The 20,484-nt window shown below is 43.4% G+C and overlaps 1 long non-coding RNA gene across 1 annotated transcript in view; it reads left to right on the forward strand.

Annotated features, from left to right (window-relative positions):
* The window catches only part of LOC138569838 (uncharacterized), a 164,491-nt gene extending 153,188 nt beyond the window's left edge, over positions 1 to 11,303 (forward strand). Inside the window, exon 2 of the long non-coding RNA XR_011303343.1 lies at positions 5,181 to 11,303. This is a non-coding gene — a long non-coding RNA (uncharacterized lncRNA). The remainder of the gene's footprint in view (positions 1 to 5,180) is intronic.
* Positions 11,304 to 20,484: the final 9,181 nt, after the last annotated feature.

The following is a 20,484-nucleotide window of genomic DNA, read 5'->3' on the forward strand; positions in this document are numbered from 1 at the left end:
TGCTTAAAAATTGCATTATAACCCTGTGGAATTGTGGGAGTTAGTGCAGATCAATTCATAATGGTTCATTGAGAAGCTTGTTGCGAGGGGATGTTGAAAATCTTGTCCACTAATATGTCTGGCATAGTCATTTAGAGTATGGCAGTGGTGTGGCAAGTCATGTATTGATTGTGCATATGAGGGACATCTTGTCTTACAACACAAATACATTAAATAATCATACACTTCCATGGCGTATAGGGAATCATAGTTGTTCCACAGTCCCCCCCCCATATCTTGGGTGTATTTCCAGTGCACCGTCAGAGCAAGTGGCTACAAAAGCGACAGGCTGTAGGGTGCGTAGTGACGGCAATTATGTCATCGTGTAATTCGATGACGCCACCGCGTGGCGTGATGATGTCACTGTGCTGATTATAAATTGAACGCGGTGGAAATTGGATTCTCCTGCGTTTTCAGTAAGGTCATCATCCACAGAAGAGAGGGTAAGATTTCTCACCAATAAATAGGGAAATACAAATCCAAACAGTTTTTAAGCCCCAGATATATCTAAAGGTATTGCTTCATGGATGATTTCAGGTCTATTAAGGGGCAAAATGGGCAGCAAATGCGCTTGGTTAATAAGTGATTGTTGTGCGTGTTCATTATGTGGCGATAGCTGCAGACCAATGCAAAGTGGGGATTCAGCCCCAAACCCCAAAACATGTAACTGGTATCAATGCTTCACTGGTGTTGTGCTTATCCATCAATAATGTTACTACTTTATTTAGTTTCAAAATATGCCATTTAATAGTAAAAAAATTGTTAAAGTGTATCTAAGTTTAACGGCATGTGTTTCGATCCTCTGTCGTTTTCAAGGCCTTGCACTAGAACAGTTCATCTATGTGTTACAGTTGTTCAAACCATTACCATTGAGGATGTTGAGAAGAATGAAGGGTAACAAAAATAAGAAAAAAAGGGGGGAAAAGAGAAAGAAATAAAATACTATTTGTGAACTGTTTTATCAATATCCATGTTGAGAATGCAACATTTTTCTCAAACTTTAAACACATGACATAGACAATCGGTGTCCCAAAGTATTCATTGGTCCATTTTGGATATTTTGACAATACAGCATGATTGTCCTATTAATGCTGTCAAGCGAGATAGAGTTGCTCACCCCCACCTGTGCCCATTAAAAGTGTATCAATTACACCAATGCTTATTCACGACATTAGTGTTTGAAGATTGGTTTCCCCATGCAAAGTGCGTCTTTAGTGCTTATTTGATAATAAACTGGCCCTTAATGGGGGCTCACCAAATAGTCTCTTCCTTTTGGGTGCATGTGTTCGATCTAATGTCTCAGAAAGCAATTAAGTGAAACATCTCTTGTTAGCTAATTCATTATTGACTTCACGTTTCAATTAATCTCACCTTAGGTTCCGTAAGGACATAACAGATCTTGGCGCGGCTTTATATGTTTCCTGGTGTCTGCTTGGGTTATTAGCTGATAATTATCAGCATCTGGATGGGTTAAGATTAGTAGCCCATTGTTATTCGTTGAGTCAATCTTTTTAAATATTGAGTACAGAATGAATATAACCATGTACTAAGAATTCATGCCCTGTAAATCTAAGCATTTACCTATGTCATTATTAGTCTTCGGCGCAGTGTTTTAAACAGTCGGTTCAGCGTTCGGCATGGCATTCGCTCATGATTGCCATTTTGGAACTTTAAATAACTTTTCAAGTATTCGGACAACGTATTGACGTTCACTGAACGTGTTAGTCTCTCTTAAATTGTCAACGTCTTAAAAACTAATATTGGTCACGAGTATCTATTCTGGGTTATCCTATGTAATTAGTTTATCCACTGAGAATAGTAAATAATAAAATGTATGTTGCAATAAATTAAAAATCTAAGTTGGTCCATCTGTCTCATTCTAAAGTGTTGCAATACACTTTCCACATTAAGTGTCTGGCTGTGATTAGTAAAAGTATGATAATACTAATACACTGTCAAATGCAGTTGGATACACATATACGCGATTAACCCTGATTCTATAGTGTTTCAAATTCCCTTACTGTATGATAGTTACTACATACCATATGTTATGCAATGGCCCAGATTACTTGTAGTGGATGCCAAATAGATGATAAAATGTAACATATGTGTGCCTTTGTTGATTGATTATACATTATACCTTAACATGTCGGGGTCATTGACTTATGTGTCTTTATTTATAGACATTGTCTGGGTGAGGAGCTGTATGTCAGATGTATCTATTAGTACATTTCTCTATACGGTCAAGTATCAACAACATTCAATATTACACTTCAAATTCAGAAAGGAAAATGTGTGCGTGATAGATGCTCTAGTTAGCATTGTGTTATGCCTAGTATCAATGCCTCATATAAAATACATGTATCATGAATTTCTAATGTTCCAATATTCAGTTAATCTTATATTACTTATTTTATCTGCCCTTGTTTGAGGTCACATATAAAAGTTGACTTATACCTGATGTCACATCATAAGAATACATTCATTTCATGTTCTCAAACAGTGTAGGTAACATATCATTTTTGATTGTGCCTGTCTCAACAAAAGCTTCCTATATCCCTCACGAATACCAGTCATTACTTTGCGTAGACCTATGAAGCGTATGTCATCTTTGTTGTTGATTTGATGATGTTCCTGCCAGTGAATTGCCAGAGGCAGTCGCATGTCCTGTGAATTTAAACTTGACAAATATTCCCTGATACAGATGCATAACTCCGTTATGGTACTGCCCACATAAGTGCGACAACAAACACAGATGATGGCATGTACCTCAAACTTAGATCTGCAATTGATAAGATCCATTATATGAACTAGCATTCTATCAGAATGTGTATATTGATTCGTATCGGGGTGTGCATGTTTGCACATGCTGCAATTCCCTCATTTATAAAATCCTTCTGTACGTGGTCTCATCCATGTTTTGGTTCCCAAAAACGGCGTAACCATAGGTTTAAGAAATGAGGGGCTCACTTTATTTCTAATCATGTGTGCCTGTATCTATGTGAAGTTAGGTTTATCACCTGTGTATTCATCCAGATCTTTGTCCATCTTTAGTATAGGCCAATATTTGTTGACTATACTAAATAACCGATTAGTATCATCTTAATATTTGGTAACTATACAGACATTCCGATGTTTATTTACCTTTTCAACTGTTTTAGGTTTCAATATATCCTTGCGTATGACATTCATGACTTTGTTCTGTGCTCGTGAAATGTATTCGATACTGTATCCTCTTTTACTGAACCTCACTCAAGAAATCGCACTCAAGCTTAAAATCCATATCGTCACTGTAGTTCCTGCGTGCTCAGAAAAATTCCCCCGTGAATATGTTGTGAATAGTTGAACTCTTGTGACAACTGGAGGCAAAGAGGGTGGCGGCACCCTCAGTTTGTTTCCTGAATGTTTTGCTTGCTATTTTTTCATCCTTGATATAGAGATGTAAATCTAGGAACTCAATATTAGCAGGATTACTATGTCCCGTGAATTCCAGACCAAAGTTGTTATCATTCAATTGTTCAATAAACAGAAAGAATCCGAAGTACCTTTCTATATCACTAGAATATCATCAATAAATATTTTCCAGATTATAATTTGTTGTTCATACTCCAGATTGGAAAGTACATGAGTTTGTTCAAACTGTCCCATAAAAAGGTTAGCTAAAGGTGGAGCATATTTTGCCCCCATCGATACCCCTTTAGTTTGTAAGTAGTCATTTTGTTGAAATAGAAAATAGTTGTTGTTTAGGGTAACCCTAAGGCACTCCTTTGTCATTTCTATGTGATGCCTATTTGATGCTGAAAAATCAGCATATGTAAAATCAATTGCTTTTATGGCTAATATGTAATCAATCGACGTATACAGTGATTTTACATTGAGTGTTACTAGTACATAGTTTGGTTGCCATGTGATAGCTGATACTAATTGTAAAACATGAGTCGAGTCTTTGATATAAGATGTTATTAGCACAACTTTTTGTTTGATCAAAGTGTCTATTTGTTTAAAGTTTGAGAAAAATGTTGCATTCTCAACATGGATATTGATAAATAAAACTGTTTACAAATGTTATTTATTATTTTTTTCTCTTTTCTCTTTTTCCCACCTTTTTATTCTTATTTTTATTACCCTTCATTCTTCTCAACATACTCAATGGTAATGGTTTGGACAGCTGTTTTTACCAATGATTAAATTGTAACCCACAAAATCATCTGTTATAAACAGATAGATTAACTGTTTTAGTGTAATGCCTTGAAAACGACCAAAGGTCGAAACACGTGTCGTAAACTTTGATACACTTTAAAAATGTATTTACTATTAAATGGCATATTTTGGAACTAAATAAAGTAGTGACATTATTGATGGATAAGCACAATACCAGCAAAGGATTGATACCAGGCCTACTAAGGGAATAAGTAATCTCATTTGGAACCTGACTTGTGACTAGGAGATCGTACCTAGAAGTAAGTTATAAATACATATAAGGTTGTGATGGAGATAGATGGAAGATGTAGGACTTATCACATCTGGCTCCTTGCTATATGTTTTTCAGCCCTAGAAATTGGGAGCCACAACTAGAAGTGTTTAACCTCCATATTGCTACTTTGAGGCATCACTATCCTTCCTAATTCTCCTCTCATTATGAGGTAAGACGACAGACTTTTTTATGCTAATTAAGACAGAAATAAGATTGGTCATAAACAAACGGTATACACTACTGTGGTGTAAATTAAGTGGGTGATGTTTTTATCCCTCTAGGTGAGGCTAAACAAGACAAGCTGATACCCATCCTGACATAGGAAAGACAGCTACAGCAACACAAAGGGTTGCAGTGTGTTTGGAATTTGTCCTCTCCTTTTCTTTCTCATATGCAAATTGTTCTACATGCCGATTTTCTGGTTTGATTCATGTATACTGTTATTGCTTCTACTGTTCCATGTTTGATGTGTTTTTGTTGTTAACTGTAAAGCACCTTGGATTAAGGCGCTATATAAAACAATAAATACAAAATACAAATATATACAGCTATACCTCTCAGGTAGATAAATGGACACTAACCTGATACCCTTGGGGGAGGGGTGGGAGGTAGGTTGGATTGTTAGATCAATTACTTAGAATTTATTGTGTCTCTTTTTCCCTTACAGATCCTCAGGATTACAAAAGGATTTAGTTTTAGATACACACAAGTTTGCCCCTGATGAATGTCTGGTAAATTCAAGCCATACAGGACAGAAACGTATAAGTTGGGCTACGAGAAACATAGCGTGACTTGGGAGTCAAGGTGACCGACGCTATGCATATTGACTTGCAAATCATTGGGGAAAAGTATTATAATTTTTTTAATATGAATTGATGTTCAAAGTTGTCATATGGACTTTTAATAATTGCAATTTTCTGAAGTATGGTGTGTATTATGTTTGTTTACAATTGTGTTCTTGAATTGTATAATAAAGTTGAGTTTTGTACTTTGTAAGAAATTAAATCCCATTTGGAAGAGCAATTATTTGTTTCAAACTTTTCTAAGAGGGTTATGAGGATGCTAGTAGTGACAATTGCCCTAGGACCTCTTGTGGTTTATTAAAAAAACTAATCCTATAAAACACCTTATCTTGTACTAATACAATTAGATTTTGTGCTCTGATTCAGTCACTGAACATCCCAATATTTCTGACTTAAATCAAAATCAGGGTAGTCGACATATCATTGATGTTTCGGCGAATGTGTTTGATGAAAACGCCCAAACTAGTAGGGAGGTACACGTTTGAATTTTGGAAAATGGTTCGCAAATAAAATGTAAAAAAGTAGGAGCCCTCTTAGTTCAACATTTTTTTGTTGAAAAACAACATATGCCTGAAGAATTTCTTGGTGGATTCTCGAGGAAGTGCCTGCATTGTACATTGTGGAAAGAGTCCTAATTCATAAAGAGTCTGAATGGATTTTTATATTACAGACACATCTCGAAGGACTAAATGAGCTATTTGAACCTGACTGAAAGGAGGGTACATAACAATAATCGTTTTTTCCACCTTCCTCTCTTTTTTCGTGCTGTACTCTGTATAACGTGAAGAGCTATAAGCAAAGAATTGGAATAAAGCTACCTTGAGGTTTTCGGGTATAACATTCTAATGACTGGATAATGTATTCGTAAAATAGCATTTTGAAAAGGAGCCCGACAACACACCTATCCACCCAAACCTCCACGGATGCCGCCAGCGGTTGCAGCGGCACGCCGTGATAAACTTGCCCCGCCCCATAACTCCCCGACGATCGTACATCACTCTTCCGTCCCGCCAGAGCGCTCTTCCACTGCTCAGGTTCTCAATCTAGGGAGACCACTGCTGGCGAGACCAGCCAATCGCTTTGGACTAGGAAAACGACATCGAAGATGAACACCCTCTGAATTTAAGGTATGTATACCTTGTACCACGTCTGTGGACACAGGCCCGGCCACCTATCCATGCACTTTAGAATGCAGGTATGGCTATGCAAATCTGGTCTAGCAGCTTGCATAGCTGTCCACACTGAAACCCCTGACGTATCTTAACATCTCTGCCATTAGTATACAGCGACAACATACAAAAGATTTCGGTCTAACTGGGCACACATACAGTGCCTAGCTCTAGCACTATATACTAAACCACCAACAATACCCGCCAACGTGCCTGACCTCTGGGCTGCTTACTGGAGCCTAGACAGCCCACCTAAGTCCTAACCTGACAAAATGCACGCACGTATCTTAAAATTTACTCTTAGAATCTCTCACACATGGACTTCGGTCCCCGAAAGCATTCCAACCACAAAGCGCATGGAGGCCATACAAATGGGGAAAGGGTGCTGCATAAATGACAAATACAATACAATACACCCAAGCCATGATAGAAGATGTTAGATCCTTTGCATTAGAAAGGCATTGCATATGCCAAAAAGAGTATGATTTCTTGAATGCAGAAAACCCTCGTACCACAAACTTCTTTGCCTTACCCAAGGTGTATAAATCAGTGACTGATCCACCAGGATGACCAATTGTGACAGGGCGTAGTTCAATATTGAGCCACTATGCCAATTTGTCTATCATTTTTTACAACCAATTTGTGTGGAGACAAGAACATACTTAAAAGATAGTACCTAAGTAATTAACATCTTTCAAGATAAACTGTTTGATTCTGCTAAGGAATTAGTTGTCACTCTTGACATTACGTCGCTCTATACGAGCATACACAAAGTGAGGCGATTGAAGTAGCTTGAGGTTTCCTTACTACTAGCACACATATACAATCTAGTGTTAATGGTTCATCATTGAACTCTTGGCTTTTAGTTTAGAGAAATACTAATTCGAATTCAAGCAAAAATATTACCTACAGGTGACTGGTACGGCTATGGGTGCATCTTTCGCCCCTAGTTTAGCTACCCTAGACATGGCAAAATTTGAGGACACTCGCATCTTTTCAAACAACAATGTATTTGGCAGCCACATGAAAGAATGACTCAGTTATATTGATGATATTATGATCTGGGAAGGTGATGTGAGTTCCCTCAAAGCCTTTTGTGACTGGTTAATCTCTTGTAAAAACCAGTGAGCATTACACACATAAAAATGTTTTTTTCTCGGCCTTGAAATTCGAGTGGAAAAAGGTAGGCCTAATATGCAACCTATTTAGAAAACCTACAGATCGCAACACCCTACTGCAATTCCAGAGTTCACATCCACATCATACTAGAGCAAATCTGCCGTATCGTCAGTATCTGTGGATCAAAAAGAATTGCATGAAGCCAGAAGACAGTATCCGGCTTCCCAGTTAGATAGCAGACTAAGAGAAAGAGGATATCTGAAAAAACGAATTGTTCAGTCTAAAAGAAGAGCCAAATACACTTCACGTGAGATGCTGTTCACCACCAAAGATAAACTGCAGGCACAAGATATTGTAACGTGTGTTTCCACTTTCTGCCCCTGCCCTAACACTATTAAACTATTAAACATGTGATTAATGTATTCTAGCATTTGGTAAAAGTACACGTGCCCGAACCTCAAGTCCCACGATTTGCACTTGGAAGAGCAAAAACCATTATGGACCACCTGGTCCATTCAATAAGAAGTGAAACCAAAGATTGTGGAATTTGGAACCATTGGTGGGCCACTTTCTTTGTGCTACTGGCACAGCTTGCAAGTATATGATATGATATGTCATTTATAACGCACCTGTACACAAGTGTTTCTAGGCGTTGGAAAGGTAACATCATTTAAAGTCAAACAAAAGAGACTGGCATCTGAGAACAATGACCAACTGCAGAACCAGCATGGTGGCTTATTGTGTGAGACGCCCGTGCAAATTTGTTTTATGTAGGACAAACTAGTAGGGAGGCACCAGTTAGAATTTTGGAGCACTGCTCGCGAATAAAATGTAAAAAGTAGGAGCTTCCTTAGTTTAACATTATGTTGAAAAACAACATACGCCTGAAGAATTGTTTTGGTGGATTCTGGATAAAGTACCTGTATTACACAATGTTGGGAAAGAGTCTCAATGGATTTTTAGATTGCAGAGATATCTTGAAGGACTAAATGAGCTATTTCAACCTGACTTAACGAAGGGTACATAACAATAATAGTTTTTTCCACCGTCTACCCCTACCCTTTTTTTCATGCTGTTCTACTCTGTATAACTTGAAGAGCTATAATCAAAGAATTGGAACAAAGCTACCTTGAGGTTTTCAGCGATTACATTCTAATGACTGGACAATGTATTTGTAAAATAGAATTTTTTAAAAGGAGCTCTACAACGAATTGTGAAATATTTAGGAGTTGTTAATTTTGTAAAACAAATGAGAATGAAATCTGAGTTGGAAAACTATATTCATGTAAAATATACAGATGTTGCTAATTACTGAATCGATTATGTGTCAAAAAAGCATGATTATGTAAGACAGGGAGTTGCACTGGGGATGCTTCTATGAACAGAAAATGGCTAAAATATTTTAACACAATGTACGTTAGTTAAAATACATGAATATCGTGAATAATAATGGGAACTGAAGTGGCAATAATGGTTCATAACGAACTGAAGAATTAGGTTTTAAAAGAAAAGCAGAAATAATAGAACGTGTTTAGAATATCCATGCTCTTACCATAGTGATTACAATAGGACCATATGACACGTATAAATAAGGTACATTAGCAATATACAACACAATACCTTTATTGTGTGCTTTGTTGCATCAAGACAATCTGAAGATGGCACCCATTAAAACTAAATGTAAGGGTATATTAGAATGCCGGCCCATTTTTCTGTTAACTAAGTGAAGGTTATGCAAACCGAGAGAGAGATCCGGGGAATTTGGTGGTCATAGATTGGAGAGGCACCTTGTTCTTAGAGCGACAAACGAGACCCTGATGAGTATTTTGTAAATACATTGATGGATTGGGTATTAGCAAGTGTCCCCTATTATAATAAAGTAATGAATGATGTGCAAATCTGGAAATCCAAGGTAAAATAACAATAAAAAAACGAATGTGAGAATAATCTGTATTCCGAAGCTGAATATAAGAAAGATAAACAAGCATGCTGCGAAAATACGAGGAAGGTATGGTTGACGACGAAATACCATACCTTAATAACCAATTCCAAGATGGCACCCATGATTTCTTTCCTTGTGGTACTAGCGACATTGCGGCTTGTTGTAAAGAAAAGAAGCCTTTGTCTATGTTGCTGAAGGGCTTACTTACCAACCTAATTTAAACATTTGGCATAACGTAATGATCCTCTCTTTATGCGAAAAAGGATGCCGCGGGACTGCACCCCACGAGCATATATGGGTGGAAGCATGAACTCTAGGTGAGTTTGTTGGGTTTTTTTTAAATTAGTAGTGGTATATTCCTGGTAGGGCTATATCAACTTCCATACTATTAGGAGGACTAATTGTGTATCCTCTGCTTTCTTTTCTTCTCTTCCTTGTCCTGGTAGTGTTTAGTCTCCAAATTGATCTAAAGGCGAATTGTATTCCATTGGTATTCCCCCTAACCCCCAAGTGAAGAGGATGCCATTCGATTGTAACCCTTTGAGCCTGCATGACTGGAAACTAATACTTTAGGTGAGACTGTAGTGCTTTTTGAAGGGGTTCGAGTTATAACCCGGGTAAAAAGCTATACTGGGCTTACACAGGAGCTGGCGGACTCACTGTTTGTCCTCTCTCTATTCTCTATTATCCATACATTAGGTAGTGGCGAACAACAGTGGATACAGACAGCCGTAAAACCTTTCCACGCTGATACAGAGAAGCTAAAAAAAAAAGACCCTATGATAGAGATAGAGGGGTCACAGCATTCATAATATAAAGGTAATTATATTATTACTTTTTGGAATGAAAGAAAGGAAGCAATTAAAATGAAAAATGTGATGACAACAACAAGAGTTTGTTTGTCTCTGTCACCCACAGTAAACATCAAGATAGTGGGAAAGGAAAGAAAACCTGAAGTGGCTAATATGGTAATTGTTTGATATTTTATTTATATCGATATTTTATTTATATCGCGCTGAAGTGTTTCAGAGTGTGATTGGTGTCCCCATTGCCTACATGAGGCTGTACTGCTTCAGGATAAAATTACGGGGACTAGTTCAGTCGAGGATATACCATTCTGCCAAGAATCAAAAGAAATGTGCAATCTGCTGGTTATGTAAAAGTGTTGCAAAAGAAGAATTGCATTAAAATGCTAATTTTAGACATTCCTAATTAAATTTTATAGATTGATTTGGTCAACATTAAACATGAACAACAATTGGGTGTAATGCCAGGAGATTGAGAAAAAGTGGTGAAATGTCCTGACAAAGGCATTTCCATGAAATACATACGCCAAAATGTTAATGTGGCGTTGACTACCCTAATATTGATTTGTCCGAAATATTGGGTTGTTTAGTGATTGAATCACAGCAAAAAATCAAATAGTATTAGTATGACATAATGTGTATCAAATGATTTAGTTAGTATGTGTATGTCTAGATCCATGTTTTCTTACACCCTCAGGTGTAATCCCGATGGGGATGGCCGGGTGTTTTTTCTAGTGTTTGATTTCTGGTCTTTGGTGATTTAGGATTTTGGATTTATGTCTTCATAATTGATTCAATTCTTCTTTCTGCATTATTGGCTGCACTTTAGTATATGTCTTTAGATGTTTGTTTGTCAGCAAAAGTGTAATTTTATATGTATATGTGACCTCGACCAATGAGATAAGATGCAAAACAGTGAAAAGAAATAAAATTATTGGTTTATATTTGTCAGATGGGAACAATTTATTTGTAACTATTGTATATTGCCCCCTAATTCCCATTGAGTGTATAGCAGCCGTATAGTATATCCGAGATAATGATATGACCTGTATATCATGACATAAAATGTATCATGAGATGGTATAACATATCGTGACAAGTGATTTGCATGTTTAATTGCATGCCTGCAGTTCTCACACTGCAGAATTGTGACAAGATGATTGAAAGCCAGCAAAAACGCATCAAAAGTTGGAAGCGGATAGGAAAAACCGGCAAACGGCTGTACAATCAAGTAAAAAAATGTTTTTTTATAATTGCATTACCACTTTGATTTAACATGGTAGGAACACACTTAAACAGGAATTTACTTTTGGGCAACATTTTTAATAATTATCTGTCTGATCATTGTATGTGGAGATGTTATATTTATTTTAGAATGTTCTTTGTTTCTCTTACAGATTTTGGAAATTCCCACTAAATTCCCTTCTCTTTGTCCTATGTGACCTTTACAAAAGGTAGCTTACCTGGCCTTCCAATTGCACGCTATGAGTATTGTTCCACCCAATTACCACTGTCTTTTGAAGGTTTTCTGCTGTTAAAGATGTCCTGTAAATCCACAGTTGGTATCCACTCCAAGATTGCTGTCTCACTTTTAATATTTATAAAGTTTGATATTTTCCCTTAGATGGAGATAGACAGTGATGCGATAAATATGTTGAAAAGATGCAAGGAACCCAACTACATATAGACATTCATTTTGGGGCTATGACTGTTACTGGGAATCTGGTCACTGCGAATTTCCGAGAAGGTCTCTTGCTCTGCTGTTTTAGCCTCTGTGGGCTCCGGGAAACAGGCTTTTGTTTTCTCAGTCTTTATGCTGTGAAAAAGGCTGACACAACGCTAGGTTTCAGTGTGTTACCATGGGGTATTAGGACTTTAAAAACCTGAGTTATGTGCCTGAGGGAGGCAAGTCTATTATGAGGGATGAGTGTCTTTAACGGCCGATATAGGCCTCCGCTGAGGCTGAAAGAGTATTAGCAACCAGGCTGTCCACCTATGTGTTAAGAAGTGGAGGACTGGCCTAGAGTGAACTCTGGAGATTTCCCTGTGTGCCTTTAAAAAGCCTCTTTCGAGGGGATTGGGTCCTCCGACGTATTCCATATCTATGAGAGTAATCACCACAGCTGTGCTGCTTCGGAAAATCTTTCGGCGTCTGCGTCCTGCGTCGCTGAGGTCGATACGCCATCCTTGAGCACCTCCTCAGACAGCCAACGTCACTGGATGTTATAAGTAGGATGCACGACGCCCGTAGCCTCAGTTCCGTTTTTTCCGCGAATGTGTTCACTTCGGAGATCTCGGCGCGCCTAGACTCTTTAGAGTTTGTTCTTTATCGGTTCTTCCAACCTGTTCGTTTGTGTAGTATATCCTTCGTGATGTCTACCTCGTCTTCCACCACGCGTCCGGGCTTTAAGAAGTGCGGGGACTGTGGGTCCAAGATGTCGGTGACGGACTTGCACGACGCCTGCCTATGGTGCCTCAGGGAGGGCCATGACACGGATGATTGTGTCGACTGCCAGTCGCTTACGTCCAAAGCCTTGCGGGAGCGCAAGAAGAAACTGTCGGTAGGTAAGGTGTCCAAGCCACAGAAGTCGAGGTCTGCGGGGCTTTCGACGGACGATTTGAGCGGCGACTCTCCGCATCGTCGTCAGAAGTCCAGTGGGTCTCGGTCCCGGAGTAGGTCCCGCCATTCCTCAGCCTCTTCGAGACACTCCCGGAAGCGCCGTCATCGGTCGCCATCCTCATCCGAGGACTCCGCCCATCGGCGGGTCACTTATCCCACCAAGCATGCGACGCCGGAAGAATGGGCTTCCTTCGGTAAGAAAATGCTAGCGATTCTCGAATCGCAGGGCACTGGTCTGTCCGCGCCTCCGAGTCTGGTCGGTCATGAACGGTCGAGAGACACCGCTCGTACGCCTTCAGGCTCGGGTGGTCGGCACGATTCGCGGGAAAGGTCCCGCTCGGACAAGGGGAATCGTTCTCGTCATGCCCGTTCCAGGGCCCGGTCCTCGACGAGCTCGAGACCGTGTGCATCTGTGGTGTCTTCGAGGAAGACGTTGACGTCTGTAGCGCCGAGGTTGTTGACAGACTTTTTTGAGGCTCCGCCTCCAAAGAAGTTGTCGACGCCATCGGCGCCCAGGCTGTCAAGGGACACGCTCGGGGCTCCGCCCTCGAGTCCTGTGTCGATGCCGTCGGTGCCGCGTTCGGCGTCGACACAGATTCACTCGATTCCCTCAACGCCTTTCGAGGCTGTTTCGACGGGGGTACCCCGGGGCACGGTGGAACCCCCTAGAAAGGTTCTGGCCAAGGTCAAGCATGGCTTTGTTCCCCATTCTGTGCCCTCTTACCGCCATCTTGAATACATTTCAGAGGTGGATGAGGGCTCTGATGATGGCATGGTTCCTGATACGGTGCCAGATGAGATTCTCTTGGGCCATAGCCAAATTGAGGACCTGTGTCAGTCCCTGCACGACGCGAGTGGTCTGGACACCTCTCCGGAGGTGGAGTTTTGTAGGCCTGAGCCTGGCACTCATGCCGACTCCTTGTACCGGCACCTTATGTCTAGGGTCACAGAGTACTTGGGGTGGTCTGCTCCCCCAGGGGATTTTCTTCAGGATGACCTTCCGGATATCCACGACCAAGGTCCACCCACTGACCAGGTACTGCCGTTCCATATGGCTCTACAGAGGAGGGTGGCGGCGGCTTGGACTGCTCCCGAGAGTCTCCCGGCAGTGGGCAAGTCTTTGCCGCAAAAATACCGCCCAGCCAGTAGCGACCCCTGCTACTTGACCAAGCACCCCACTCCGGAGAGTTTGGTGGTGCAGGCGGCTACGGCCCCAGCAAAGCAGGCGTCGTATCCTACCATCCCTCCTGATAGGGACGACAAGCGTTTTGATGGTTGGGCGAAGAAAGTGTTTTCTTCAGGGGGTATGGCGCTTCAGGCGGCCAACTCCGTGTGTGCCTTGTCTCGTTTCACGCACACTCTGTGGAACTGTGTTTCCTTAGTGGCTGAACATATTCCCGAAGGGGACGAACGGGATGGTTTCCTTGCTATGGTCCAGGATGGAAAGGATGCCATGTGTGAGGCCGTTCAGTCGGGTTTGGACATGGCAGATTGCGTCAGCCGGTCCATGGCGGCAAGCAACTTAATACGCAGGTTTGCGTGGTTGTGGAAGTCGGGGGTTTGCTCCTGACACCAACTCAGAGGCTCCAGTATATCGGAGCAGTGCTCGACACGTCACTGGGGCAGTGTTTTTCTCCCCAGGTGAGGGCTCATCACATTCAGCAGATGGTGCACAAGTTTCAGCTTGCCCAGGGTCTCCCAGCGTTCGAGTTCTTGAGATTGCTCGGCCTCATGGCATCCTGCATTCTTCTGGTGCCAGAGGCCAGGTTGCGGATGAGATCTTTGCAATGGGCACTCAAGCTCCAGTGTTATCAGTCCTCCCGCAGGATGTCGGACCCTGTTCAGGTGCCGTCCTCGGTCGCCCAGGACCTTCTGTGGTGGGCCGTCGAAGGCAATCTGATGAAGGGGGCTCCTTTTTAGCTACCCTGGCCGGAGGTGACGATTGTGACGGACGCATCCCTCACGGGATGGGGAGCTCATGCCAACGAGTTGACTCTCAGCGGTCGTTGGTCTCTGTCGGAGTCCAAACTCCATATCAATCTGTTGGAGCTGAGGGCCGTCAGGCTTGCCCTGAGGGCTTTTCTGCCAACTGTGCGAGGAAAGAATGTCCTGATCCTGACGGACAACACAGTGGCCATGCACTACCTCAACAAAAAGGGGGGACAGGGTCACTTCCTCTGTGCAGGGAGGCGATGCAGCTCTGGTTCTGGGCAATCCAGCAGGAGGTTTCGATCTCGGCAGTTCATCTGGCCGGAGACGAAAACGAGACGGCAGACGCTCTGAGCAGGCCGAGCGCGATCTCTCACGAGTGGGAGTTGGCTCAGGAGATTCTCCTGAAGTCGGGGTTTGCTCTTGATGTGCAGGCCCGGCTCCTCAACATGCCCTTTGACTGGGGAACATCTTTTTGGCAGCAAGGCTGACGAGAGCCTTGAGAGGTTGCAGACCTCCAAAGCTGCAGCGAAGTCTTTGGGCGCTGCAGTTCGACAACCTCCGCCTTTTCGTCCTAGGGGACAACAATGGAGGGGAGGTTCCTTTCGTTATTACTCATCCTTTGGTAAAGCGAGAGGAGCTGCCAGTCAAAGGGGCCACCGTAGGAGTGCCAGAGGTGGAAAACAAGGTACTCGAGGTGCCAAGGCCGCTCGGGCAGTTGCCTCTTTGCCCTCAGGCAGTGCCGCAGCCGCTTCAGCTCAGTCATGAAGCCATATCCCCTGGTTCGCCGGTTGGGGGAAGGCTGGCGCAGCATCTTGTAGAGTGGCGTGCCATTACTTCAGATGTGTGGGTTCTGGAGATCATAGCCCACGGCTACTGTCTTCCTTTCCGGCAGAGGCCTCACGACAATCCACCGGGGAATCTCTCTTTGAAGAGTCCGTATCGCCTCTTTGCGCAGGAAATTCAATCCCTGCTGGAGAAAGGCGCCATAGAACTGGTGCCTGTAGCGGAGAGGAACAAGGGATGGTATTCCCCTTATTTTTTGATTTCCAAGAAAGACGGTGGATTGAGACCCATCATGGACTTGCGCGGTTTGAACAAACTCCTGAGGAAGGACAATTTCAAGATGGTTACTCTCTCTCAAGTCCTCCAGGCCCTTCAACTTCATGACTGGTTGGTGTCTCTCGACCTCAAGGACGCTTATTTTCATGTGCCGATCCATCCAAAGCACAAGAAGTACCTGAGGTTCGCGGTTGGCGACTCGCACTTTGTTTCGGGTCCTGCCGTTCGGATTGACCTCCGCCCCGAGGGTCTTCACCAAGCTCATGGTAGTGGTGGCAGTGCATCTCAGGAAAGGGGGGATTCACATCTACCCCTACCTGAACGATTGGTTGATCAGGGCACGCTCTCCCGGCAAGTCCTGGATCATCTGTCAGTCACCTGCCACTCCCTCCACAAGCTGGGCTTCTCCCTCAACTTAAAGAAGTCCCATTTGACACCAACTCAGAGGCTCCAGTACATCGGAGCAGTGCTCGACACGTCACTGGGGCAGTGTTTTTCTCCCCAGGTGAGGGCTCATCACATTCAGCAGATGGTGCGCAAGTTTCAGCTTGCCCAGGGTCTCCCAGCATTCGAGTTCTTGAGATTGCTCGGCCTCATGGCATCCTGCATTCTTCTGGTGCCAGAGGCCAGGTTGCGGATGAGATCTTTGCAATGGGCACTCAAGCTCCAGTGGTATCAGTCCTCCCGCAGGATGTCGGACCCTGTTCCGGTGCCGTCCTCGGTCGCCCAGGACCTTCTGTGGTGGGACGTCGAAGGCAATCTGATGAAGGGGGCTCCTTTTTAGCTACCCTGGCCGGAGGTGACGATTGTGACGGACGCATCCCTCACGGGATGGGGAGCTCATGCCAACGAGTTGACTCTCAGCGGTCGTTGGTCTCCGTCAGAGTCCAAACTCCATATCAATCTGTTGGAGCTGAGGGCCGTCAGGCTTGCCCTGAGGGCTTTTCTGCCGACGGTGCGAGGAAAGAATGTCCTGATCCTGACGGACAACACAGTGGCCATGCACTACCTCAACAAAAAGGGGGGACAGGGTCACTTCCTCTGTGCAGGGAGGCGATGCAGCTCTGGTTCTGGGCAATCCAGCAGGAAGTTTCGAACCCGGCAGTTCATCTGGCCGGAGACGAAAACGAGACGGCAGACGCTCTGAGCAGGCCGAGCGCGATCTCTCACGAGTGGGAGTTGGCTCAGGAGATTCTCCTGGAGATCTTCGCCTTTTGGGGGATCCCTCAAGTGGATCTCTTCACCTCCAGTGTCAACCGGAAGTGCGAAAGGTTCTGCTCACGGGAATTTCCTCCAAAAGGAGCTTTAGGAGACGCGTTCGTGGTAGAGTGGTCTTACCCACTGCTGTACGTGTTTCCTCCAGTCCCCATCATCCTGCAAGTGCTGCGGAGGTAACGAATTTTCGGTTCCCGGATGATCCTCATTGCTCCGGCGTGGGCCCAGAGGATGTGGTACCCGGACCTTCTCGACTTGTCCATCTGCCCTCCGTGTCGTCTTCCCTACCGAGACGATCTGCTCTCATGGGAGGGGGGGGTCAGGTTCTCCAACCAGAGGTCAGATCCCTCAACCTTCACGCTTGGTTTCTGAAAGGTTGAGGTATAAGGATTGGGACCTCCCTGAAGACGTGATGGAGGTGTTGCTTTCGGCCAGAAGGCCCGCAACTAAGTCCCTGTACCGTTGCCGTTGGCGAAAGTTCTGCAACTGGTGCAGGGTTAAGAATGTGGATCCTTTTGCATGTGACATTCCTGTGGTTCTGTCTTTTTTGCTTTCTTTAGCCCACAGGGGCTTGCAAGTGGGTAAGGTTAAAGGTTACCTGGCGGCGCTGTCCATATTTAAGCACTAGAGTGTTCTTATTTTAAAATTCCTTTAATTTCTCAGTTTCTAAAAAGGCTCACTAATGTGTTCCCTCCGTCACCTTTCCAGGTGCCCGGTTGGGATTTGAACCTTGTCCTCAAGTTTCTGATGGGTGCTCCGTTTGAGCCTTTGCATTCTTGCCCTTTTGAGACTGTTAACTCTTAAAACTGTATTTTTGGTTGCGGTCACTTCCGCTCGCAGAGTGAGTGAGTTACAGGCACTTTCAGTTAAGCCACCCTTCACTGTATTTCATAAGGACAGGGTTGTCCTTAGAGTTCGTCCTTCCTTTCTTCCGAAGGTGGTGTCGGAATTTCAATTAGGCTAGAAGGTTGTTCTTCCGGCATTTCATCCTCCTCCACATCCTGGTAAGGAAGAGGAGAGGCTCCATAGGCTCGATCCTAGGAGAGCTTTAAGCTTTTATATTTCACGCATGTCCCGGGTCAGAGTGGACGATCAACTCTTCATTGGTTACGCTGGTAGGCGTTTGGGACAAGCTGTGACTAAGCAGACTTTGTCTCGCTGGATTATTCGGGCTATTTCTGAGTGTTACCGCTTCGCGGGTAAGGACCCACCGGTCGGCTTGTGTGCCCATTCTTCCAGGGGTATGGCTGCCTCTACTGCCCTACAGAGGGGTGTTCCTAATCGTAACATCTGTGACGCAGCCACTTGGGCTTCAGTCCAAACTTTTGTACGTCACTACTCCCTCGATTCCATCCGTGGGCAGGATCTGGCCTTTGGCAAGGCGGTCCTTTGCTCCGCAATTTGAATGGGCATTCTAAATTTCTGTATTCTAAATTCTTTTCCCACCTCCTTGCATTGGTACTGCTTTGGGAGTCTGTCATAGATATGGAATACGTCGGAGGACCCAATCCCCTCGAAGAACAAGTTACTCTCTTACCTGGTAACGTTCTTTCGATGGGATGGTCCGACGACGTATTCCATATCGCTCCCTCCCTGCCTTCTCCGCTACAGAATTTCTTATGCGATTGCAGCTTACATTTCCGCAAGGCTTTGTGTGGTCAGACTGGCAGAAGACTGGTGCCACATGTTCTGGGGAAAAAACTACAACTGAGGCTACGGGCGTCGTGCGTCCTACTTATAACATCCAGTGACGTCGGCCGTCGGAGTAGGTCCTCGAGGGTGGCGTATCGACGTCATCGACGCAGGACGCAGCCGCCGAAAGATTTTCCGAAGCAGCACAGCTGTGGTGATTACTGTCATAGATATGGAATACGTCATCGGACCATCCCATCGAAAGAATGTTACCAGGTAAGAGAGTAAATTGTTCTTTGCATGGATACCCTCGTTTCTGCTCCTCTTACCCACTCTCCCACGCACTCGTCCATCCCTTTAAAGCAAATAATTTGTTCTAACATTACCAGTTTGTCATTTATTAATCTTGACAAATATTGTATTTCAGTTTTATAGTTATGTTTAACTACATTTTAGTCACTATACAGGCACAAATGAGCTTTACATTTTTTTCAAAATGTTCTTGGGTGGAGAAGCCTCCCAAACCATACGCTGGGCTCCATTAAAGCTTGGAAATTTTGGTAACACATTTGGTATTTTTTAGTTGAGCAGAGTTCAACTGTCATCTCCACTCCCTCTGAACTCTGTCCCCTCAGAACTCCACCCACACCCTGGCCCTCCTGGTATCCCCTTTAAAAAAATGTTTTTACCAAACTTGAAACTCTTCATCCAAATCAGAGTTTATACGGCGGTAATTGCTGCCAGGCAAAACCAATTCCTGCATGCAGAATTTCCCACATGCAGTAATAGAAAATCCACATAGAGTCCTATGGGACTTCGAAATGGGGAAGAACTGTCCGCATGACTCGGTGCCTGATTTACAAAAAGGTTTTAACAATGGAAACACCCATTGAATCAGGACCTGAATTACCATAACCCTGTTACCGTTTTGTCTTGTATCCAGAGGAAATGCTGCAAACTCTTTGTTACACCCTTAAAGTTGTTGGGGCTCACTCGCAAGGATGGTCCCACTTTGAGAAACATTTCCAGGGCCACGTTTTCTGTGAGAGTTACAGGTTTGTGCACCAAATACAATGCTCAGAACACGAATATCTTTACAACAGAGAACAGTTTAGACATGACTGCCTTAGACATTAAAAGGCGACTGGCAGAGAAAGCACAAGAGATCCGCTACTGATCAAGAGTGGCGCTGGAAATGTAGGTTAAAGAGCGGGAGGTACAGCAAGTCTGAAAAACATTTAGGAAAAGAAGGGATAACTTCTTCTATCACGCCATGAAAGCAGTCCTACTGTAGTCACACGTTTATCCACAGAAAAAAATTAAATGCCATCAGTGGTGGAAATGTAAAAAAAATGCAAAGGGGATTCCCACAAGGGCCAGGGTGTGGGTGGAGTTCTGAGGGGATGGAGTTCTGAGGGGGCGGAGGCATTGACGGTTGACCTCTGCTCAAAGGAAATATTCAAAACAATAGTTTAAAAATTGTGCAATTTCTTTCATGCTGCTTCTTTCCTAACTCCACACTGCACACCAATTCCACTTTTAAATCACTTCTGTGGCAGTGGTGCACCCAATATGTTATCATTGCCACTTTAAGATCGCTTTGGAATCCCATTGCCATAAAAATAACCTGAGAGATGAGATTTTCCAATAACTACGCTTGCAAAGTATAAATGG

This window comes from Ambystoma mexicanum, chromosome 2q (genome assembly GCF_040938575.1).
Source record: "Ambystoma mexicanum isolate Mex_15411 chromosome 2q, UKY_AmexF1_1, whole genome shotgun sequence".
Lineage (NCBI taxonomy): Eukaryota > Metazoa > Chordata > Amphibia > Caudata > Ambystomatidae > Ambystoma > Ambystoma mexicanum.